The following is a 25332-nucleotide window of genomic DNA, read 5'->3' on the forward strand; positions in this document are numbered from 1 at the left end:
TGGTGGTAGACACTGTGTCATCCTGAATGACATTTAGAGATGAGTTATGCAGAGCAAAAAATATGTCAAGGTAATTAAATATCTCTGTTTATTGATGAAGTGTTACTACGCCAACTGTGAACATTCCTCCAATATGAGCCTGTGGTCTGTAGTGCTTGAACATTTCCACAGCCTCAAGTTTACCCAACACTTTTATATATTAGCAGTCACAGCAACATATTGTTTTGAAAATACTTCTTGGTGAAGTTATTTTACTTGTAAAACATAATTTTGAATTGTCTGCCTTCAGCTGACTACACAAATTCCTTCAAAACACACACACACACTCTGTTCATAGAGTGTCTTGCATACCAACCTTCCCAATGCCCTGAAGTAACTCCTATGGGTGTGTACAGTGGTGAAGTGCCTCACTGGTAAAGCACGAAGGACATATTTTATTCAGCACACCCTAAAGAGCTATTTTTACAGAAGGAGCAGTGTTACATTTCGTTGTTTCAATATTCTTCCCCTGGCTGTCTAGGGGGGAAAAGTGGGCCTCTGTTTTACTGTACCGCTAAAGTAGCATTTTTGAGATTGGGCCAAAGACAGGGAAAACTGGAAAAAGAAGAATGTTTCCCCAATGTAAATACTGGCAGTTCTGTATAGACTATATTTAGAAGCACTCAATATTTGGCAAAGCTTCTGCAAATATTAATCCCACGTGTTGCATTTTATGTAACAGAGTAGAGTGGAGACTAGTAAGAGAAAGAACATTATATCAAATTCAGGTCTATGTTAACCCTTCCTGAATTTTCTTACCATCCATGGAAAAAGGCAAGAACTCTAGTGTAGTGGTATGTATAGTAGTAATGTTCACATAGGCTATAATAGTATACGCCAGAGCAATGTATTCAGAAAGTTGGGGCCATTGCAGTTTCTGCATTCTGATGCATTTGTTTGACACTACAACATTTTATGGCAGCCTTGTCAGCCACCATTAACATTACAATGGGTATATAAAGTCTAGAATGAGCATTATGGTGCACTTACATGACACTACAACATTTTATGGCAGCAGTTGCAGCCCCCCATTAACATTGCAGGGGGAATATTTAAATAATGCTCTGTAACAGAAAGAATTGGAACAATATTCACAATTCTAAAAGTTGGCCCACTCTAAATGCATTTCTGGTAACAGCTCATAGACAGTTCCAAAACTATTTGCATTCTCAAAGCTCTAGAATCTTTTGCATCAATTTTGAATTGCAGTAAAGAGAGACAGAGACCATATTTTGTAAGTGTGTGAGAGGGTCTGTCTTATGGGTTATGCTAGAGCTAAGTTACCAAGAAGAAAACCTTGGGGTCTCTTGCAGGTTTGAAGCATTGGCATATTACTGGAGGGCTATTTTGGATATCCTTAATTCAGATAGGGGTGTGATAAAATGGGCGTCGGTGGCAAGGTGACTCATGCTTTACGAATTGTTGTTACGTTACAGTGATAACTGATAGATAGTTTTAGTATTGCATGTGTTGATATCTTTATTTTTGTAAGTATGATGGTGAGTCCTCTAACAAAGCATGAGAGAGGGAGCGGCAGTTAGAGTTCGTTATTTGTTTTCTATGCTTCCAGTCATGATCAGAAGTGTCTGTTTGTCCACTCCACTGTGCTGGGCGTGACTGTGAGACCAGGCTGCCATCTGCAAGGCCCTAGCTAGAGATGGACATTGAGGTGGGCATCCTGGAGGAGGACATGGAGGGCTCGTGGACCCTGCTGTGGCTGGCCTCCTGTGTGATGGTGTTTGGAGGGACCCTGCCCTTCCTTCCTCAGTACCAGGAGATCCAGGGGAGCAGCATCACTGAGGGATTCTCCACCCGCGTCTGTCTGCTTCTGCTCATCGCCAACATCCTACGCATCTTCTTCTGGTGAGGCCAGGATAGAGAGGGTTCACTGGGGACAGATTACAGTGGGTATATGCACAGTGTACACATCCAGTGAAACTGCCAGGTGCTGTGTAGATAAAACAGTTCAAAGTAAACAGAAGAAACCTATAAATGATTGTACAGTATGCTCACATGGTGACCTAATGAAGCAATTCACTTGTGAGCATACAACAGTGCAGGTTCGTTTTGTTTCCTTGAAACACGGATAGAGCAGTGGTTAGAGGAAGTGAGAAGCATTGTCTGCGCTGACATTGTGATTTGATTAACCACTGTAATGTTGTCTACCTACAGGATGGGGAAGCAGTTTGAACTGACTCTGCTCCTCCAGAGTGTAGTGATGATCATTACCATGCTGGCTATGCTCCATCTCTGCTGCAACATCCAGCACACCAACCGCGTCAGCACCAAACAGCGCCACTTCACAGTTAAGCCAACCAAACCATAAACACGTCAGGCAAATAGCCCTATTTCAATTGTATTATGTATGTATTATTATTACAGCTAGTGCTAAACAACACTAAATTAGGTCCCAACACCAAAAAACACCTCGCAGGCAAATTGGTCTATTGCTGGGAAAAATATATTCTATTGCTAGGTAAATAAATTTAATGCATGTACTTAACTTGACCACTCATCAAATTTGAAAAATTAACACACAATTATACTAGAGTTGTGGCCAAAAGTTTTGAGAATGACACAAATATTAATTTTCACAAAATTTGCTGCTTCAGTGTCTAGATTTTTTGTCAGATGTTACTATGGAATACTGAAGTATAATTACAAGCATTTCATAAGTGTCAAAGGCTTTTATTGACAATTCCATGAAGTTGATGCAAAGAGTCAATATTTGCAGTGTTGACCCTTATTTTTCAAGACCTCTGCAATCCGCCCTGGCATGCTGTCAATTAACTTCTGGGCCACATCCTGACTGATGGCAGGTCTTTCCTGCGTAATCAATGTTTGGAGTTTGTCAGAATCTGTGGGTTTTTGTTTGTCCACCTGCCTCTTGAGGATTGACTACAAGCCCTCAATGGGATTAAGGTCTGGGGAGTTTCCTGGCCATGGACCCAAAATATTGATGTTTTGTTCCCCGAGCCACTCAGTTATCACTTTTGCCTTATGGCAAGGTGCTCCATCATGCTGGAAAAGGCATTGTTCCTCACCAAACTGTTCCTGGATGGTTGGGAGAAGTTGCTCTCGGAGGATGTGTTGGTACCATTCTTTATTCATGGCTGTGTTCTTAGGCAAAATTGTGAGTGAGCCCACTCCCTTGGCTGAGAAGCAACCCCACACATGAATGGTCTCATGATGTTTTACTGTTGGCATGACACAGGACTGATGGTAGCGCTCACTCACCTTGTCTTCTCCGGACAAGCTTTTTCCGAATGCCTCAAACAATTTTCAGAGAAAATGTCTTTACCCCAGTCCTCAGCAGTCCAATCCCTGTACCCTTTGCAGAATATCAGTCTGTCCCTGATGTTTTTACTGGCTTCTTTGCTGCCCTACTTGACACATGGCCATCCTCCAATAATCTTCGCCCCACTGTGCGTGCAGATGCACTCACACCTGCCTGCTGCCATTCCTGAGCAAGCTCTGTACTGGTGGTGCCCCGATCCCGCAGCTGAATTAACTTTAGGAGATGGTCCTGGCGCTTGCTGGACTGTCTTGGGTGCCCTGAATCCTTCTTCACAACAATTGAACCGCTCTCCTTGAAGTTCTTGATGATCCGATAAATGGTTGATTTAGGTGTAATCTTACTGGCAGCAATACCCTTGCTTGTGTAGCCCTTTTGCAAAGAGTCAAAGCAATGATGACGGTACGTGTATCCTTGCAGGTAACCATGGTTGACAGAGGAAGAACAATGAATCCAAACACCACCCTCCTTTTGAAGCTTCCAGTCTGTTATTTGAACTCAGTCAGCATGACAGAGTGATCTCCAGCCTTCTCCTCGTCAACACTCACACCTGTGTTAACGAGAGAATCACTGACATGATGTCAGCTGGTCCTTTTGTGGCAGGGCTGAAATGCAGTGGAAATATTTTTTGGGATTCAGTTCATTTGCATGGCAAAGACTGACTTTGCAATTAATTGCAATTCATCTGATCACTCTTCATAACATTCTGGAGTATATGCAAATTGCCATCATACAAACTGAGGCAGCAGACTTTGTGAAAATTAATATTTGTGTCCTCAACTTTTGGCATTGACTGTACACATAAGCCTATGTAGTGGTGTTCAGTTTCAACTCTAAGCTCTTGCCAAAAGAGGGGGCCATAGGAGAAGGAATAATCACTCTAGAATCTTGCTCCCTCTCCCTCTCTCTGTCCGTCTTTTTCTCTTACTCACTCTCGCTCTCTATCGGTCTTATGTCATTTGTAGTTTTGATTGGTAGATTTTATAGGCCAGATGGTAAACTATGTTTACGCCTGAGGTCCTTTGAGTTGAGTGATGATCTTGTGGATGTAATTATGGGGATTGGTGTGTGAGAATAACGGGGAATTGGTGGATGGATATAGTCCCTAGGCTTTCACATAGAAGAGATTATTTCAGCTCTGAGGGTGAGAGTGTATGTGGCCAGTGACAGGGGGTCTGTTCTATGTGAGTGAGTGAGTGAGTGAGTGAGTGAGTGAGTTTATGGATAATTGTGTTTTCACAGAACAACAATCAGCTTTTCATTAGTCTGACTGGGAACAAAATGAAATCTTGCAATATTACGCTAATTCAAAGAGTGTGTTGTGTGTTATTAGATCTCTAATTCCTCGGCCCTAATAATGCATCTGTCATGTTGATTGAATAGTGAATAGATACGAGTCCTCAGAGTCCTCAGTCCATCTTTACTCACATCGATTGTCAGTACTGTATTATAGGAGCTCAGCAACCAAACCATTAGAGAACTCTGAACTGTTTTGAGTGCCCTTAAAACTTATTTGGGACTGGGGGGCAGTATTGAGTAGCTTGGATGAATAAGGTGCCCAGAGTAAACTGCCTGCTACTCAGGCCCAAAAGCTAGAATATGCATACAATTAGTAGATTTGGATAGAAAAAACTCTGAAGTTTCTAAAACTGTTTGAATTATGTATGTGAGTATAACAGAACTCATGTGGCAAGCAAACACCTGAGAATAAAATCCAACCAGGAAGTGGGAAATCTGAGGTTTGTAGGTTTTCAATATACAGTGTCTATGTCTATGGGGTCATATTGCACTTCCTAAGGCTTCCACTAGATGTCAACATTCTTTAGAACCTTGTTTCAGGCTTCTACTGTGAAAGGGGAGCAAAGAAGAGCTGTTTGAACCAGGTGTCTGGCAGAATGCCATGAGCTAAATCACGTGCGTGGCCGTGAGAGAGAGCTGCGTTCCCTTTCATTTCTAAAGACAAAGGAATTGTCCTGTTGAAACATTATTGAAGATTTATGATAAAAACATCCTAAAGATTAATTCTATACATCGTTTGACATGTTTCTACGAACTGTAATGTAACTTTTTTGACTTTTAATTTGGATTTAGTGCTCGCGCATTTGGATTACTGGACTAAACGCGCGGACAAAAAGGAGGTATTTGGACATAAATTATGGACTTTATCGAACAAAACAAAAATGTATTGTGGAACTGGGATTCCTGGGGGTGCATTCCGATGAAGATCATCAAAGGTAAAGGAATATTTATAACGCTATTTCTGAGTTTTGTGACACCTCTCCTCAGTTGGAAAATGGCTGTATGTTTTTCTGTGGCTTGGCGCTGACCTAACATAATTGCATGGTGTGCTTTTCCCGTAAAGTTTTTTTTTTAAATCTGACACAGCGGTTACATTAAGGAGTTTATCTATAATCGTATGTATAACACTTGTATCTTAGATCAATGTTTATGATGAGTATTTTTGTAATTTGATGTGGCTCTCTGCACTTTCACCAGATGTTTGTTTGAGACAATGCATTTCTGAACATAACGCACCAATTTCAAATGAGGTTTTTGCACATAAAGATGAACTTTAGCGAAAGAAACACACATTTATTGTCTAACATGGAGTCCTGGGAGTGCCATCCGGTGAAGATCATTAAAGGTTAGTGATTAATTTTAATGCTATTTCTGTCTTTTGTGACACCTCTCCTTCTTTGGAAAATGGCTGTATGGTTTTCTCTGACTAGGCGCTGTCCTAACATAATCGCAAGGTGTGCTTTCGCCATGAAGCCTTTTTGAAATCAGACACTAACTGGATTAACAAGAAGTTTATCTTTAAAATGAGATTTCTGTTGTTTGAATTTGGCACCCTGTACTTTCACTGGCTGTGGCGAGGATATCCCAGAGAGGTTTTAATCACCCTGCCACAGACTCTACAGGACAACAGATCGTCACTCCAGGCCTCTTCTTTCAGCTGAAGGCCAGGTCAGCTGTCTGATTTCAGAGGGAATGGAGGGGTGTGGTGGTCCAGGCTCAGAATAGCCCTAACTTCCTCCCCAATCATTACATTACTGTCCTTACCTCTGAAACATCCTGCTCTATGACAACCAGCACAGCAGCACCTGTCCCCATCTAACCCTACCCCATACTTACACAACACAACCACACACACACATGCACAAACAACAATAAACGTTCACAACCGCACACACAGATGCACAAACGACAATAAACATTCACAACCACACACACGAACAAACAACAATAAATGTTCACAACCACACATACATGCACAAACAATAATAAACATTCACAACCATAAACACACATGCCGACAAGTACCAGCTTTCGGATAACATTTAGCTTCCTTTAGTAGAGGTTGTCTGAGGTCAGTAGGTAGTATATGGGGAGGGATTAAAATACATAGATACAGTGGGGCAAAAAAAGTATTTAGTCAGCCACCAATTGTGCAAGTTCTCCCACTTAAAAATATGAGAGAGGCCTGTAATTTTCATCATAGATACACTTCAACTATGACAGATAAAATGTGACAAAAATCCAGAAAATCACATTGTAGGATTTTTAATGAATTTATTTGCAATTTATGGTGGAAAACAAGTATTTGGTCACCTAGAAACAAGCAAGATTTCTGGCTCTCACAGACCTGTAACTTCTTCTTTATGAGGCTCCTCTGTCCTCCACTTTCCACATTTAGCTTCCTTTAGTAGAGGTTGTCTGAGGTCAGTAGGTAGTATATGGGAGGGATTAAAATACATAAATACAGTGGGGCAAAAAAAGTATTTAGTCAGCCACCAATTGTGCAAGTTCTCCCTCTTAAAAAGATGCCAGTACATGTCCAGGCCCGTCTGAAGTTTGCTACAGAGCATTTGGATGATCCAGAAGAAGATTGGGAGAATGTCAGATGAAACCAAAATATAACTTTTTGGTAAAAACTCAACTCGTTGTGTTTGGAGGACAAAGAATGCTGAGTTGCATCCAAAGAACACCATACCTACTGTGACGCATGGGGGAAACATCATGCTTTGGGGCTGTTTTTCTGCAAAGGGACCAGGACAACTGATCCGTGTAAAGGAAAGAATGAATGGGGCCATGTATCGTGAGATTTTGAGTGAAAACCTCCTTCCGTCAATAAGGGCATTGAAGATGAAATGTGGCTGGGTCTTTCAGCATGACAATAATCCCAAACACACCGCCCGGGCAATGAAGGAGTGGCTTCGTAAGAAGCATTTCAAGGTCCTGGAGTGGCCTAGCCAGTCTCCAGATCTCAACCCCATAGAAAATCTTTGGAGGGAGTTGAAAGTCCGTGTTGCCCAGCAACAGCCCCAAAACATCACTGCTCTTGAGGAGATCTGTATGGAAGAATGGGCCAAAATACCAGCAACAGTGTGTGAAAACCTTGTGAAGACTTACAGAAAACGTTTGACCTCTGTCATTGCCAACAAAGGGTATATAACAAAGTATTGAGAAACTTTTGTTATTGACCAAATACTTATTTTCCACTATAATTTGCCAATAAATTCATTAAAAATCCTACAATGTGATTTTCTGGATTTTTTTTCTTCTAATTTTGTCTGTCATAGTTGAAGTGTACCTATGATGAAAATTACAGGCCTCTCTCATCTTTTTAAGTGGGAGAACTTGCACAATTGGTGACTGACTAAATACTTTTTTGCCCCACTGTATGCTATTGTGACCTTTTATCAACTTAGTTTTTGCATGCTGCATAGAGCATGCAGCATGAAAATGTTTCAGGAATGACAAACTAGGAAGTGTGAGGCTCACTGTTCTGATGGAAGGGGGAGTAGATGGAATGAAATTAGCATTTCTCCTCGCCCAAAAGAAAGGGTGATGTGGTCTATTGTCATTGAAAGTCAACATCATGTCTAGAGTGGCAAAAGGTGATTCACATTCTCTTCAACGTTTACCTCAGAAAGCTCATGGGCCTCATAATATTTCCTGTTATAAATAAGACTTCTAAAACTGTGCACATGTGAACAAGCATTATAACTCTGCCTGAAAAACACCCATCATTCACCTTTTATAGTGATAATAATGCCCTTATTTGCTGTATACATTGGAAGTATTGGTATTAGGCCAAGACGGTATCAAAAGGAAATAGCAATGCTTGGCAAAATTGATCAGATTTCTTTGGACGTGTTGGCAGAATGTTTCCTTTTGCAGTGACATTTGCTGTATCTGACAGTTTCGGAAAGACCAAAATACATAGATCAAAATATTTTAAATGACTTATCTAATTATTACTGTTTAATGGGTCCATGAGAGATGGGACAAATGGTAGCCTATACTAACGTGTTGTCGGCCTGTAGGCTATTTCGCGACACAAGTAGCCTATGAAACCATCACAGTTAGAAAAGGTGAGAGATTTATTGTGCAATGATTATGGAAATGAAATAAATAATAAGAAATATATACATATTTCTATTTTAGAATGCAATGATAAAAAACATTTATTTTCCCGCTCTTATCACTAATGGCAAATGTTTGCATATTGTTATTATATTTACACTATCGGCACACTCTTGGCAATCTCTCAACCAGCTTCACTTGGAATGATTTTCCAAAATTCTTGAAGGAGTTCCCACATATGCCTAGCACTTGTTGGCTGCTTTTCCTTCACTCTGCAGTCCGACTCATCCCAAACCATCTAAAGTTGGTTGAGATCGGGGGATTGTGGAGGCCAGGTCATTTGATGCAGCACTCCATCACTCTCCTTCTTGGTAAAATAGCCCTTACACAGCCTGGAGGTGTGTTGGGTCATTGTCCAGTTGAAAAACAAGTCCCACGAAGCCCAAACCAGATGGGAAGGAGTATCGCTGCAGAATGCTGTGGTAGCCTTGCTGGTTAAGTGTGCCTTGAATTCTAAATAAATTACAGTCAGTGTCACCAGCAAAGCCCCCCCACACCATAACACCTCCTCGTCCATGCTTTAAGTTGGGAAAAACACATGCAGAGATCATCCGTTCACCCACACCGCATCTCACAAAGACATGGCTGTAAGGAACTAGAAATCTCCAATTTGGACTCCACACCAAAGGACACATTTCCACCGGTCTAATGTCCATTGGTTGTGTTTCTTGGCCCAAGCAAGCCTTTTCTTCGTATTGGTGTCCTTTAGTAGTGGTTTCTTTGCATCAATTCAAACTATGAAAGCCTGAATCACACAGTCTCCTCTGAACAGTTGATGTTGAGATGTGTCTGTTACTTGAACTCTTTGAAGCATTTATTAGGGCTGCAATGTCTGAGGCTGGAAACTCTAATGAACTTATCCTCTGCAGCAAAGGTAACTCTGGCTCTTCCTTTCCTGTGGCGGTCCTCATGAGAGCCAGTTTGATCATAGCACAACTGCACTTGAAGAAACTTTCAAAGCTCTTGAAATTGACTGACCTTCATGTCATAAAGTAATGATGGACTGTCATTTCTCTTTGCAAATTCTAGCTGTTCTTGCCATATTATGGACTTGGTCTTTTACCAAATAGGGCTATCTTCTGTATACCTCCCTACCTTGTCACAACACAACTGATTGGCTCAAAGAAATTCCCCAAATTAACTTTTAAGGAGGCACACCTGTTAATTGAAATGCATTCCAGGTGACTACCTCATGCAGCTGGTTGAGAAAATGCCAAGAGTAGGCAAAGCTGTCATCAAGGTAAAGGGTGGCTATTTGTAGAATCTGTAGTCAATGAACAGCATTCTCACATAGGTGTTCCTTTTGTCCAGGTGGGAAAAGGCAGTGTGGAATGCGATTGGGATTGCGTCATATGTGGATCTGTTGGGGCGGTATGCGAATTGGAGTGGTTCTAGGATGTCCTGGAGGATGCTGTTGCTGTGAGCCATTACCAGCCTTTCAAAGCACTTCATGGCTACCGATGTGAGTGCTACAGGGAGGAAATCATTTAGTTAGGTTACCTTTGCTTCCTTGGGCACAGAGACTATGGTGGTCTGCTTGAAACATGTAGGTATTACTGACTCGGTCAGGGCGAAGTTGAAATGTCAGTGAAGACACTTGCCAGTTGGTCCGCATATGCTTTGAGTACACGTCCTGGTAATCCGTCTGGCCCCGCGGCTTTTTAATTGTTGACCTGTTTAAAGGTCTTACTCATATTGGCTACCGAGAGCGTTATCACACAGTCATCCGGAACAGCTGGTGCTCTCATGCATGCTTCAGTGTTGCTTGCCTCGAAGCAAGCATAAAAAGCATTTCGCTCGTCTGGTTGGCTCGTGTTACTGGGCAGCTCACGACTGGGTTTCCCTTTGTAGACTGTAATAGTTTTCAAGCCCTGCCACATCCGTCAGAGCCTGCTGTAGTAGGATTCAGTCTTAATCCTGTATTGACGCTTTGCTTATTTGATGGTTCGTCTGAAGGCATACCACAATTTCTTATAAGCATCCTGATTAGTGTCCCGCTCCTTGAAAGCGGCAGCTCTAGCCTTTAGCTGAATGTGGATGTTGCCTGTCATCCATGGCTTCTGGTTGGGATATGTACGTACAGTCACTGTGGGGGCGACGTTGTTGATGCACTTATTGATGAAGGTGGTATACTCCTGAGGTGGTATACTCCTCAATGCCATGATATGAATCCTGGGACATATTCCAGTTTGTGCTAGCAAAACTGTAGTCCTGTAGCATAGCATCCGCGTCATCTGACCACTTTCATATTAAGCGAGTCACTGGTACTTCCTGCTTTAGTTTTTGCTTGTAAGCAGGAATCAGGAGGATAGAATGGATGGCGGGGGAGAGCTTTGTATGCATCTCTGGGTGTGGATTAAAGTTGGTCTAGAATGTTTTCCCCTCTGGTTCCACGTGACATGCTGATAAAAATATGGTAAAACTGATTTAAGTTTGCCTGCATTAAAGTCCACGGCCAATAGAAGTGCCGCTCCTGGATGAGCATTTTCTTGCTTGCTTATGGCCTTATAGAGTTGGTTGAGTGTGGTCTTAGTGCCAGCATCGGTCTGTGGTGGTAAAAACATGGTTTCGAATAATATGGCTGAGAACTCTCTTGGTAGATAGTGTGGTCTACAGATTATCATTAGGTACTCTACCTCAGGCGAGCAATACCTCGAGACCTCTTTAATATTAGACATCGCGCACCAGCTGTTATTGACAAATAGACACACACCCCCACCCCTCGTTTTAGCTTCTCTGTTCTGCCAGTGCATGGAAAATTCCGCCAGCTCTATATTATCAGTGTGGCAGTTCAGCCACGACTCTGTGAAACATAAGATATTATAGTTTAGTTTTTAATGTCCCGTTTGTAGGATAATCGTAATCGTAGGTCATCAATTTTATTTTCCAACGACTGCATGTTAGACGGTAGGACGTATGGCAGTGGGATTTTACTCGCTCGCCCACGGATTCTCACAAGGCAGCCCAAACTGCTCCCTCTTTTCCTCCGCCTTTTCTTCATGCAAATGATGGGGATTTGGGCCTGTTCCCGGGAAAGCAGAATATCCTACTCGTCAGACTCGTTAAAGGAAAAATCTTCTTCCAGTTCGCGGTGAGTAGTTGCTTTTCTGATGTCCAGAAGTTATTTTTGGTCGTAATAGACGGTAGCAGCAACATTATGTACACAATAAGTTACAAATTGTTGGATGATAAGCACATTCTCACGTCCAGTTTTTATAAAGGCCAACTGTTCCGTGAAAACTGGTGCACGCATAATTTGGCGCATCTTTTGTGCATACACAGCGTTTGTAGATGAGGCCCCAGGTATGTTCCTCGGGTGAAGACCTTGTGGCTCAGAGTTCCTGTAAGGCTTAGCAGATGTTGGATATTGTATTGCTCTATACTGCTGTTAAAGCCAGTGTTGGCCTTGGCTAAGCTACAGTGACAACTCTTTTGAACAATGTGTTGTATGTTAACCTCACCCATCCTAAGCATTTTATTTGCTTAATTGTTAGTGCATAAGTTGTGTCTCTGTCCTGGTGTAGCATTAAATAAGAGCCTCCCTTCCAACCTCAAGAATAGAGAAATCAATGTGCACCAATGTGCCTTGTATCTGCTATAGTCGTTCAACAGCACATATCACACCTCATTACAAATACTTCTGCAACACACAAATGTGGGTGAAGGTCATGTATAATTGTTTAATAATTGAGTCTCATGTATAGTATGTTGTTCTAATGAAACAACAGAGCCCTCTACTGGTCATAACTGGACCCTGTCTGTTCATATCTCTTTATCATACACTACCTGTGTTGAAAGTGAAGTGAAGGGAATGGACTGATGTGTTGTTGACCCAGAGGTAGACTTCCTTGTTTAGTGATGTGACAGTGTACAGAGAGTACCTATGCCAGGTGCCTTGGTAGAGTGGTCTGTGTGTGTTTTTTGGGTGGGTTTCATTGTGCTGAGTCAGTGTAGGGTGTCTACTGCAATGTGGGATGTGACTGCCAGTCTGTCTGTCGCTCAGGCAGCGTTATCTGCAGCGTACAGCATTGCAGCGAGACGAATCAGGTGTGACCGCTCTCAGCACAGAGTTTATTACTCCCCTGCATTTACATATAGATGTGTACACTTTAATTGAAGCCTAGATAACAGACATCCAATTAACAAGTCAAATGAAGCTAGGCAGGTGTATATGAGTGAGTAGAGTACAGTTGGTGACATAAGCAAAATTGACACAGTAGCCAACACTTCAGTTTTCCTTAGTTTTGCTGAAGTTAGTTTTGCTGAAGTTAACTAAATTGATATGTTTTGTGTTTGTCCATGTCTCTGATTTTGTGCTTGTTTTAGAATCATCCCCATGGGAAAGTTTGCATAAGCTCTGTCTCTGGTTAAGTGTTGGCCCTCTTAAACAAGAAGAGTGCTCAGTCCTTTTCTAGGAAAGGTTGAGTCAGACTACTGACAGTGGCTACTCCCACGGGGTCATATGAATTATTAAAATTTCAAGAAATACAGCAGATACCCAGCAGACTGACCTGTGAGTTATAGAGTGGAAAAAGTGTGCCTGTATCTGCTTTGTTTGCATTATATTGTATGAATTTGCGGGGATGTTTTTAATGGACATTATTGTGGCACTCTTAAAAATGTCAAATTGACATTGTGCAGAGTAGAATTCCAAATGATGGTGGCTCCTGTCCCCACTACACATTGACAGTTGCTGCACTGTGGGCCTGTATGAATACCATTGGTTATTTGTAGATAGATTTATATATTCATCTTTGACCTAAGTGCTCTGGTTCTGTCCATCTTCCCCCCTGGTCACATCAGTGTAAGATGAGAAAAGATAACCTATTCCACCAACACCATTGATCACTAGTTCACTCATCACTCCAACAGTAGTGTCAATCCAGAGCAGACAGACAGAGGGTCTATATGTGTTGTGCTTTCTCCCAAACTATTGATAGGCTACACAGCTAGAGATCATCTCCCTGTTAACAACAGTATTTCTCAATCCCCTCTTAGCAGCCATGTTTGTCTTTCCACCACTGTCCTATTAATTTCCCCCTGCCTTCCCTCTTGTCTCCAGTCTTTTGTCTCCCCCCTCTGTCATTCCCGCTCTCTCCATCCTGTGAGTGAGAGGATGACAAGTTAATGGTGTGGCAGACAGACGGTTGCTGATGATGGTTCATGAAAGGCATATTCCTCTACCATCTGAAACAGTGAACGAGGCAAAGCATGGCTGACATTAGTTTACCCAGGGTCAGTGTTGAGCCAAACTTCACGGTCTATCAAAGAATGTAGAATATAATGTGGTGTTCAGAGGCCAAGACACAGGTTCTGATCGGTTCTTGAAGTATTTTCTAGTGCTTCCCTGGTCTGTTCTGATCCTAGTGTATGTCTACAGGCTGAACCCTCACCTCTCTGGCTGCCTCATTAAAGTAATCTCATCACACATCACACACAGGGAAGCCCCTGGACACCTGCCGAGACCAATCCTGCAGCACCACGTTGCTCTCTCCTCTCCGTTCCCCTGCTCTCCACTCTTCTGCTCCCTTCCTCCTCTCCTCCCCTCCTCTCACTCCCATTTTCCACAGATCTGAGACTGGAAATAGACACATCTCCATCTTGAAGACAGAGAGAAATACACACACACACACACACACACACACACACACACACACACACACACACACACACACACACACACACACACACACACACACACACACACACACACACACACACACACACACACACACACACACACACACACACACACACACACACACACACAGTGTCAGGCCCCTTGCACTATGAACTGCTTCTCTCATCCTATGGACCCATTAAAGACAACACCAGCACCCATCAAAAGCAAATTCAAATATCTCCCCTATTTCATTAGATTGCACATAAAAACCCGTGCAGTGTTATTCTGTGCTGTTGCACAGCTGTGATAAGTCCGACAAAAGAGCTGTGACACAGTGAAGGGGTGTGTGGGCGCACCTTTGTGTCTGTGTATGTGTGTGCATGTAAAATGTCTGGTGACTGTTTTTGTGTGTTTGTTGTTGAGTGTACTCTTAGCCTCCAGAGTTCTGGTTGTGATTTTCCGGCCCTGTTTGTTCCCAGGGCTCTCCCAGAGGCAGGCTCCAGTCTCCTCTACCTTGTCTCACACTGTTCTCATAGCCCCAAACTCTGCCTTCCAAACACAGCACCAGTTTATGTCACACCAAGGGAAACCAGCTCTGGTTTAGTGTAAAGCCAGTCTTCCATTACAAAGTGTGCTGCTGCTCTAACCTTGGGGCTGATTCCCCGTTGGCGCTGATACCCCTCATTTATTGTGTGGCTGCATGCTGTGCTACCCAGTAAGTGTGTGATTAGACAGTAGTAGTCTGGTGCCTCCAGCCCTTTGACTCTGACAAGATCTTATTAATTAGCTACATTGGCAATAATGATCCAACGCATACAGTCTCTCTTTCTCTCTCTCAATGCATCAATTGGCTGAACTCTGACCCCTGTGTTGCAACAATGGATTTTTTGCTCTCTCAGAAAGTTGTTTCAGATCAAATGAAGAATAATATATGCCAAAGCTGACAAAGACTGAAAGGAGAATGCGCAGAACTTCACAAACCTATTTAGACATGAAAGGAAGCACCTATCAACCCCCTATCAACCCCTATTAAGGGAGAGAGGACAGAAGGACAGGCGGGCAAATCAGTGAAAAGGGGATACTAAAGGAGTGAAAAAGATACATTTTGGTGGACTTATTATTAATATATATATTTTGTATTTTGACCACTTTTTATCCCCAATTTTTTGATATCCAATTACAATCTTGTCTCATTGCTTCAACTTGCCAACGGGCTCGAGACAGATGAAGGTTAAGTTATTGTCATGTCTTGTTATGTCTGTTCCTGTCCTTTCTCTTCACTCTGTCTCTCTCTGCTGGTCTTTTTAGGTTACCTTCTCTGTCTCTCATTCTTCAGCTGTTCTACATCTCCCCTAACTAGCTCATCCACTCTTTCCCACCTGTTCTCTCTTCCCCCTCTGATTAGGTCTCTATTTCTCTCTCTGTTCCTGCTACTTTCAGTGTCTGATTCTTGTTTGTGTTTTTGATGCCAGAAGCAAGCTGTCGTCCCGTTTGCTTCCACCTTGTCCTATCCTGTCGGAGTCTGCCTGGCAGGTGCATCCTGCATTATACTACGTTCTTTTGTTCCATTGACTACGTTGGAAGAGGATTTATGCCTTTCCTGTTTTTCATTAAAGAACTCTGTTTTCTGTTAAAACCGCTTTTGGGTCTTCACTCAAGTACATAACAGAAGAATCAGACCAAGAATGGACCCAGCGGCTCCGGACCCTTTTCACTCCGCCGTCGAGATCCAGGGAGCGATGCTAGGCAGACACGAGGAGGAATTGTCTGCTGCTCGACATGCCGTTGAGACCCTGGCCGTCCAAGTCTCCGACCTCACAAGACAGGTTCACCAACTCCACCTCGATCCACCGCCCACTTCCAGGGTTTCCGAGTCTCCGGAGCCCAGGATCAACAACCCGCCGTGTTACTCTGGGGAGCCCACTGAGTGCCGCTCATTCCTCACTCAGTGTGATGTGGTGTTCTCTCTCCAGCCCAACACTTACTCCAGGAGCGCAGCCCGCATCGCCTACGTCATTTCTCTCCTTACCGGACGGGCGCGTGAGTGGGGCACGGCAATCTGGGAGGCGAGGGCTGAGTGTATTAACCAGTATCAGGACTTTAAGGAGGAGATGATACGGGTTTTTGACCGTTCTGTTTTTGGGGAGGAGGCTTCCAGGGCCCTGTCTTCCCTATGTCAGGGGAATCGATCCATAACGGATTATTCTATTGAGTTTCGCACTCTCGCTGCCTCTAGTGACTGGAACGAGCCGGCTTTGCTCGCTCGTTTTCTGGAGGGTCTCCTCGTCGAGGTTAAGGATGAGATCCTCTCCCGGGAGGTTCCTTCCAGTCTGGACTCCTTAATAGCTCTCGCTATTCGCATAGAGCGACGGTTTGATCTTCGTCGCCGAGCACGTGGAAAGGAGCTCGCGTTCTCCGTTGCTCCCCTCTCCACATCACTGCCACCTGCCGCATCACTGCCACCCTCCTCCGCCGGCTCGGATGCTGAGCCTATGCAGCTGGGGGGTATCCGCATCTCGGCCAAGGAGAAGGAACGGAGAATCACCAATCGCCTCTGTCTCTACTGCGGCTCCGCTGGTCATTTTGTCACCTCATGTCCAGTAAAAGCCAGAGCTCATCAGTAAGAGGAGGGCTACTGGTGAGCGCAACTACTCAGGCCTCTCCTTCTGGATCACGCACTACCTTTCCGGTCCATCTCCGCTGGCCCGGTTCATCTGCTTCCTGCAGTGCCTTGATAGACTCTGGGGCGGAGGGCTGTTTTATGGACGAGACCTGGGCTCGGGAACATGACATTCCTCTCAGACAGTTAGGGAGCCCACGGCCTTGTTCGCTTTAGATGGTAGTTCTCTCCCCAAGATTCAGCGTGAGACGCTGCCTTTAACCCTCACTGTCTCTGGTAATCATAGCGAAACCATTTCTTTTCTAATTTTTCGTTCACCTTTTACACCTGTTGTTTTGGGTCATCCCTGGCTAGTGCGCCATAACCCTTCTATTAATTGGTCTAGTAATACTATCCTATCCTGGAATGTTTCTTGTCATGTGACCTGTTTAATGTCTGCTATCCCTCCTGTTTCCTCTGTCTCTTCTTCACAGGAGGAGCCTGGCGATTTGACAGGGGTGCCGGAGGAGTATCACGATCTGCGCACGGTGTTCAGTCGTTCCAAGGCCACTTCTCTCCCTCCACACCGGTCCTATGACTGTAGTATTGATCTCCTTCCGGGAACTACTCCCCCGGGGTAGATTATACTCTCTGTCGGCTCCCGAACGTAAGGCTCTCGAGGATTATTTGTCGGTTTCGCTCGACGCCGGTACCATAGTCTCCTCCTCCTCTCCCGCCGGAGCGGGGTTTTTTTTTTGTTCAGAAGAAGGACGGGTCCCTGCGCCCATGCGTGGATTATCGAGGGCTGAATGACATAACAGTTAAGAATCGTTATCCGCTTCCTCTTATGTCTTCAGCCTTCGAGATCCTGCAGGGAGCCAGGTTTTTCACCAAATTGGACCTTCGTAACGCCTACCATCTCGTGCGCATCAGGGAGGGGGACGAGTGGAAGACGGCGTTTAACACTCCGTTAGGGCACTTTGAATACCGGGTTCTTCCTTTCGGCCTCGTTAACGCTCCAGCTGTCTTTCAGGCACTAGTTAACGACGTCCTGAGAGACATGCTGAACATTTTTGTTTTCGTTTACATGGACGATATCCTGATTTTTTCACCGTCTCTCTCGATTCATGTTCAGCACGTGCGACGCGTCCTCCAGCGCCTTTTGGAGAACTGTCTTTATGTGAAGGCTGAGAAGTGCACTTTTCATGCCGCCTCTGTCCCTTTTCTCGGTTCCGTTATTTCCGCTGAGGGCATTAAGATGGATCCCGCTAAGGTCCAGGCTGTCATTGATTGGCCCGTTCCTAAGTCACGCGTCGAGCTGCAGCGCTTTCTGGGCTTCGCTAATTTCTATCGTCGTTTCATCCGTAATTTCGGTCAGGTGGCAGCTCCCCTCACAGCCCTTACTTCTGTTAAGACGTGCTTTAAGTGGTCCGTTTCCGCCCAGGGAGCTTTTGATCTTCTTAAGAATCGTTTTACATCCGCACCTATTCTTGTTACACCTGACATCTCTAGTCAGTTTGTTGTTGAGGTTGACGCGTCAGAGGTGGGCGTGGGAGCCATTCTTTCTCAGCGCTCTCTCTCTGACGGCAAGGTCCATCCTTGCGCGTTTTTCTCTCATCACTTATCGCCGTCAGAACGTAACTATGATGTTGGTAATCGCGAACTGCTCGCCATCCGCTAGCCCTAGGCGAATGGCGACAGTGGTTGGAGGGGGCGACCGTTCCTTTTGTCGTTTGGACTGACCATAGGAACCTTGAGTACATCCGTTCAGCCAAACGACTTAATGCGCGTCAGGCTCGTTGGGCTCTGTTTTTCGCTCGTTTCGAGTTTGTTATTTCTTATCGTCCGGGCTCAAAAACACCAAGCCTAATGCTTTATCTCGTCTCTTCAGTTCTTCTGAGGTCTCCACCGACCCCGAGGGGATTCTCCCTGAAGGGCGTGTTGTCGGGTTGACTGTCTGGGGAATTGAGAGGCAGGTAAAGCAAGCACTCGCTCACACTCCGTCGCCGCGAGCTTGTCCTAGGAACCTTCTGTTCGTTCCCGTTCCTACTCGTCCGGCCGTTCTTCAGTGGGCCCACTCTGCCAAGTTAGCCGGCCACCCCGGCGTTCGGGGTACGCTCGCTTCCATTCGCCAGCGTTTCTGGTGGCCCACTCGGGAACGTGACGCGCGTCGATTTGTCGCCGCTTGTTCGGTCTGCGCGCAGACTAAATCTGGGAACTCTCCTCCTGCCGGCCGTCTCAGACCGCTTCCCATTCCCTCTCGACCGTGGTCTCACATCGCTTTAGATTTCATCACCGGACTGCCTTCATCAGCGGGGAAGACAGTTATTCTTACGGTTGTCGATAGATTCTCTAAGGCGGCTCATTTCATTCCTCTCGCTAAGCTCCCTTCTGCTAAGGAGACGGCTCAGATCATTATCGAGAATGTTTTCCGAATTCATGGCCTTCCGTCTGACGTCGTTTCCGACAGAGGCCCGCAGTTCACGTCTCAATTTTGGAGGGAGTTTTGCCGTTTGATTGGGGCTTCCGTCAGTCTCTCGTCCGGCTTTCATCCCCAGTCTAACGGCAAGCCGAACGGGCCAATCAGACTGTTGGTCGCATTTTACGCAGTCTTTCTTTTCGTAACCCTGCGTCTTGGTCAGAACAGCTCCCCTGGGCAGAGTACGCCCACAACTCGCTTCCCTCGTCTGCTACCGGTCTATCTCCTTTTCAGAGTAGCCTCGGGTACCAGCCTCCGCTGTTCTCATCTCAGCTCGCCGAGTCCTGCGTCCCCTCCGCTCAGGCTTTTGTCCAGCGTTGCGAGCGCACCTGGAAGGGGGTCAGGTCGGCACTTTGCCGTAATAGGGCGCAGACTGTGAGGGCCGCTAATAAGCGTAGGACCAAGAGTCCTAGATATTGTTGCGGTCAGAGAGTATGGCTCTCCACTCAGAACCTTCCCCTTAAGACAGCTTCTCGCAAGTTGGCCCCGCGGTTCATTGGTCCGTTCCGTATTTCCCAGGTCATTAATCCTGTCGCAGTGCGACTTCTTCTCCCGCGCTATCTTCGTCGCGTTCACCCGGTCTTCCATGTCTCCTGTGTTAAGCCCGTTCTTCGCGCCCCCGCTCGTCCCTCCCCCCCCCATCCTTGTCGAGGGCGCACCCATCTACAGGGTTCGTAAGATTTTGGACATGCGCCCTCGGGGCCGTGGTCATCAGTACCTAGTGGATTGGGAGGGGTACGGTCCTGAGGAGAGGAGTTGGGTTCCCTCTCGGGACGTGCTGGACCGTTCGCTGATCGATGATTTCCTCCGTTGCCGCCAGGTTTCCTCCTCGAGTGCGCCAGGAGGCGCTCGGTGAGTGGGGGTACTGTCATGTCTTGTTATGTCTGTTCCTGTCCTTTCTCTTCACTCTGTCTCTCTCTGCTGGTCTTTTTAGGTTACCTTCTCTGTCTCTCATTCTTCAGCTGTTCTACATCTCCCCTAACTAGCTCATCCACTCTTTCCCACCTGTTCTCTCTTCCCCTCTGATTAGGTCTCTATTTCTCTCTCTGTTCCTGCTACTTTCAGTGTCTGATTCTTGTTTGTGTTTTTGATGCCAGAAGCAAGCTGTCGTCCCGTTTGCTTCCACCTTGTCCTATCCTGTCGGAGTCTGCCTGGCAGGTGCATCCTGCATTATACTACGTTCTTTTGTTCCATTGACTACGTTGGAAGAGGATTTATGCCTTTCCTGTTTTTCATTAAAGAACTCTGTTTTCTGTTAAAACCGCTTTTGGGTCTTCACTCAAGTACATAACAGAAGAATCAGACCAAGAATGGACCCAGCGGCTCCGGACCCTTTTCACTCCGCCGTCGAGATCCAGGGAGCGATGCTAGGCAGACACGAGGAGGAATTGTCTGCTGCTCGACATGCCGTTGAGACCCTGGCCGTCCAAGTCTCCGACCTCACAAGACAGGTTCACCAACTCCACCTCGATCCACCGCCCACTTCCAGGGTTTCCGAGTCTCCGGAGCCCAGGATCAACAACCCGCCGTGTTACTCTGGGGAGCCCACTGAGTGCCGCTCATTCCTCACTCAGTGTGATGTGGTGTTCTCTCTCCAGCCCAACACTTACTCCAGGAGCGCAGCCCGCATCGCCTACGTCATTTCTCTCCTTACCGGACGGGCGCGTGAGTGGGGCACGGCAATCTGGGAGGCGAGGGCTGAGTGTATTAACCAGTATCAGGACTTTAAGGAGGAGATGATACGGGTTTTTGACCGTTCTGTTTTTGGGGAGGAGGCTTCCAGGGCCCTGTCTTCCCTATGTCAGGGGAATCGATCCATAACGGATTATTCTATTGAGTTTCGCACTCTCGCTGCCTCTAGTGACTGGAACGAGCCGGCTTTGCTCGCTCGTTTTCTGGAGGGTCTCCTCGTCGAGGTTAAGGATGAGATCCTCTCCCGGGAGGTTCCTTCCAGTCTGGACTCCTTAATAGCTCTCGCTATTCGCATAGAGCGACGGTTTGATCTTCGTCGCCGAGCACGTGGAAAGGAGCTCGCGTTCTCCGTTGCTCCCCTCTCCACATCACTGCCACCTGCCGCATCACTGCCACCCTCCTCTGCCGGCTCGGATGCTGAGCCTATGCAGCTGGGGGTATCCGCATCTCGGCCAAGGAGAAGGAACGGAGAATCACCAATCGCCTCTGTCTCTACTGCGGCTCCGCTGGTCATTTTGTCACCTCATGTCCAGTAAAAGCCAGAGCTCATCAGTAAGAGGAGGGCTACTGGTGAGCGCAACTACTCAGGCCTCTCCTTCTGGATCACGCACTACCTTTCCGGTCCATCTCCGCTGGCCCGGTTCATCTGCTTCCTGCAGTGCCTTGATAGACTCTGGGGCGGAGGGCTGTTTTATGGACGAGACCTGGGCTCGGGAACATGACATTCCTCTCAGACAGTTAGGGGAGCCCACGGCCTTGTTCGCTTTAGATGGTAGTTCTCTCCCCAAGATTCAGCGTGAGACGCTGCCTTTAGCCCTCACTGTCTCTGGTAATCATAGCGAAACCATTTCTTTTCTAATTTTTCGTTCATCTTTTACACCTGTTGTTTTGGGTCATCCCTGGCTAGTGCGCCATAACCCTTCTATTAATTGGTCTAGTAATACTATCCTATCCTGGAATGTTTCTTGTCATGTGACCTGTTTAATGTCTGCTATCCCTCCTGTTTCCTCTGTCTCTTCTTCACAGGAGGAGCCTGGCGATTTGACAGGGGTGCCGGAGGAGTATCACGATCTGCGCACGGTGTTCAGTCGTTCCAAGGCCACTTCTCTCCCTCCACACCGGTCCTATGACTGTAGTATTGATCTCCTTCCGGGAACTACTCCCCCCGGGGTAGATTATACTCTCTGTCGGCTCCCGAACGTAAGGCTCTCGAGGATTATTTGTCGGTTTCGCTCGACGCCGGTACCATAGTCTCCTCCTCCTCTCCCCGCCGGAGCGGGGTTTTTTTTTGTTCAGAAGAAGGACGGGTCCCTGCGCCCATGCGTGGATTATCGAGGGCTGAATGACATAACAGTTAAGAATCGTTATCCGCTTCCTCTTATGTCTTCAGCCTTCGAGATCCTGCAGGGAGCCAGGTTTTTCACCAAATTGGACCTTCGTAACGCCTACCATCTCGTGCGCATCAGGGAGGGGGACGAGTGGAAGACGGCGTTTAACACTCCGTTAGGGCACTTTGAATACCGGGTTCTTCCTTTCGGCCTCGTTAACGCTCCAGCTGTCTTTCAGGCACTAGTTAACGATGTCCTGAGAGACATGCTGAACATTTTTGTTTTCGTTTACATGGACGATATCCTGATTTTTTCACCGTCTCTCTCGATTCATGTTCAGCACGTGCGACGCGTCCTCCAGCGCCTTTTGGAGAACTGTCTTTATGTGAAGGCTGAGAAGTGCACTTTTCATGCCGCCTCTGTCCCTTTTCTCGGTTCCGTTATTTCCGCTGAGGGCATTAAGATGGATCCCGCTAAGGTCCAGGCTGTCATTGATTGGCCCGTTCCTAAGTCACGCGTCGAGCTGCAGCGCTTTCTGGGCTTCGCTAATTTCTATCGTCGTTTCATCCGTAATTTCGGTCAGGTGGCAGCTCCCCTCACAGCCCTTACTTCTGTTAAGACGTGCTTTAAGTGGTCCGTTTCCGCCCAGGGAGCTTTTGATCTTCTTAAGAATCGTTTTACATCCGCACCTATTCTTGTTACACCTGACATCTCTAGTCAGTTTGTTGTTGAGGTTGACGCGTCAGAGGTGGGCGTGGGAGCCATTCTTTCTCAGCGCTCTCTCTCTGACGGCAAGGTCCATCCTTGCGCGTTTTTCTCTCATCGCTTATCGCCGTCAGAACGTAACTATGATGTTGGTAATCGCGAACTGCTCGCCATCCGCTTAGCCCTAGGCGAATGGCGACAGTGGTTGGAGGGGGCGACCGTTCCTTTTGTCGTTTGGACTGACCATAGGAACCTTGAGTACATCCGTTCAGCCAAACGACTTAATGCGCGTCAGGCTCGTTGGGCTCTGTTTTTCGCTCGTTTCGAGTTTGTTATTTCTTATCGTCCGGGCTCAAAAAACACCAAGCCTAATGCTTTATCTCGTCTCTTCAGTTCTTCTGAGGTCTCCACCGACCCCGAGGGGATTCTCCCTGAAGGGCGTGTTGTCGGGTTGACTGTCTGGGGAATTGAGAGGCAGGTAAAGCAAGCACTCGCTCACACTCCGTCGCCGCGAGCTTGTCCTAGCAACCTTCTGTTCGTTCCCGTTCCTACTCGTCCGGCCGTTCTTCAGTGGGCCCACTCTGCCAAGTTAGCCGGCCACCCCGGCGTTCGGGGTACGCTCGCTTCCATTCGCCAGCGTTTCTGGTGGCCCACTCGGGAACGTGACGCGCGTCGATTTGTTGCCGCTTGTTCGGTCTGCGCGCAGACTAAATCTGGGAACTCTCCTCCTGCCGGCCGTCTCAGACCGCTTCCCATTCCCTCTCGACCGTGGTCTCACATCGCTTTAGATTTCATCACCGGACTGCCTTCATCAGCGGGGAAGACAGTTATTCTTACGGTTGTCGATAGATTCTCTAAGGCGGCTCATTTCATTCCTCTCGCTAAGCTCCCTTCTGCTAAGGAGACGGCTCAGATCATTATCGAGAATGTTTTCCGAATTCATGGCCTTCCGTCTGACGTCGTTTCCGACAGAGGCCCGCAGTTCACGTCTCAATTTTGGAGGGAGTTTTGCCGTTTGATTGGGGCTTCCGTCAGTCTCTCGTCCGGCTTTCATCCCCAGTCTAACGGTCAAGCCGAACGGGCCAATCAGACTGTTGGTCGCATTTTACGCAGTCTTTCTTTTCGTAACCCTGCGTCTTGGTCAGAACAGCTCCCCTGGGCAGAGTACGCCCACAACTCGCTTCCCTCGTCTGCTACCGGTCTATCTCCTTTTCAGAGTAGCCTCGGGTACCAGCCTCCGCTGTTCTCATCTCAGCTCGCCGAGTCCTGCGTCCCCTCCGCTCAGGCTTTTGTCCAGCGTTGCGAGCGCACCTGGAAGGGGGTCAGGTCGGCACTTTGCCGTAATAGGGCGCAGACTGTGAGGGCCGCTAATAGCGTAGGACCAAGAGTCCTAGATATTGTTGCGGTCAGAGAGTATGGCTCTCCACTCAGAACCTTCCCCTTAAGACAGCTTCTCGCAAGTTGGCCCCGCGGTTCATTGGTCCGTTCCGTATTTCCCAGGTCATTAATCCTGTCGCAGTGCGACTTCTTCTCCCGCGCTATCTTCGTCGCGTTCACCCGGTCTTCCATGTCTCCTGTGTTAAGCCCGTTCTTCGCGCCCCCGCTCGTCCCTCCCCCCCCATCCTTGTCGAGGCGCACCCATCTACAGGGTTCGTAAGATTTTGGACATGCGCCCTCGGGGCCGTGGTCATCAGTACCTAGTGGATTGGGAGGGGTACGGTCCTGAGGAGAGGAGTTGGGTTCCCTCTCGGGACGTGCTGGACCGTTCGCTGATCGATGATTTCCTCCGTTGCCGCCAGGTTTCCTCCTCGAGTGCGCCAGGAGGCGCTCGGTGAGTGGGGGGGTACTGTCATGTCTTGTTATGTCTGTTCCTGTCCTTTCTCTTCACTCTGTCTCTCTCTGCTGGTCTTTTTAGGTTACCTTCTCTGTCTCTCATTCTTCAGCTGTTCTACATCTCCCCTAACTAGCTCATCCACTCTTTCCCACCTGTTCTCTCTTCCCCCTCTGATTAGGTCTCTATTTCTCTCTCTGTTCCTGCTACTTTCAGTGTCTGATTCTTGTTTGTGTTTTTGATGCCAGAAGCAAGCTGTCGTCCCGTTTGCTTCCACCTTGTCCTATCCTGTCGGAGTCTGCCTGGCAGGT

At 46.7% G+C, this 25332-nt stretch overlaps 1 pseudogene; it reads left to right on the plus strand.

The window, feature by feature from the left end:
* The first annotated feature begins 1620 nt into the window (after nt 1-1620).
* The window catches only part of LOC135524459 (solute carrier family 66 member 2-like), a 113117-nt pseudogene continuing 89405 nt past the window's right edge, over nt 1621-25332 (plus strand).

Source organism: Oncorhynchus masou, chromosome 31 (assembly GCF_036934945.1).
Source record: "Oncorhynchus masou masou isolate Uvic2021 chromosome 31, UVic_Omas_1.1, whole genome shotgun sequence".
In the NCBI taxonomy this organism is placed as follows: domain Eukaryota; kingdom Metazoa; phylum Chordata; class Actinopteri; order Salmoniformes; family Salmonidae; genus Oncorhynchus; species Oncorhynchus masou.